Source organism: Halyomorpha halys, unplaced genomic scaffold, assembly GCF_000696795.3.
Source record: "Halyomorpha halys isolate HHAL.00 unplaced genomic scaffold, Hhal_1.1 Scaffold2413.1, whole genome shotgun sequence".
Lineage (NCBI taxonomy): Eukaryota > Metazoa > Arthropoda > Insecta > Hemiptera > Pentatomidae > Halyomorpha > Halyomorpha halys.
Window position 1 is genome coordinate 1 of NW_027113973.1, and position 301 is coordinate 301.

The following is a 301-nucleotide window of genomic DNA, read 5'->3' on the forward strand; positions in this document are numbered from 1 at the left end:
CAAAGGAGCTAGGGAAGAAGGAAGGATTTCCGAGAGAGCGCTCGTTTGTAGAAATTGCTCAAGATCTCATTGAAACAAGCGCTAGAGAAGTGGAGGCCCAAATGAAAGTAGAACAGCCAGGGTGGACCAGGATAGAATACCAACGGCCAAGAAACATACCAAACCCTTGGAGAAGAAGAGACCAAAGAGATGGTACAAGAGAGAGAAATAGTACACGGAGAAATAGAAGGAGCCAAATTAAACCAAGAAACAATGTTCGGCGGGAGGACCGCAAGTGCCATGGGTGTGGTAAAACTGGACA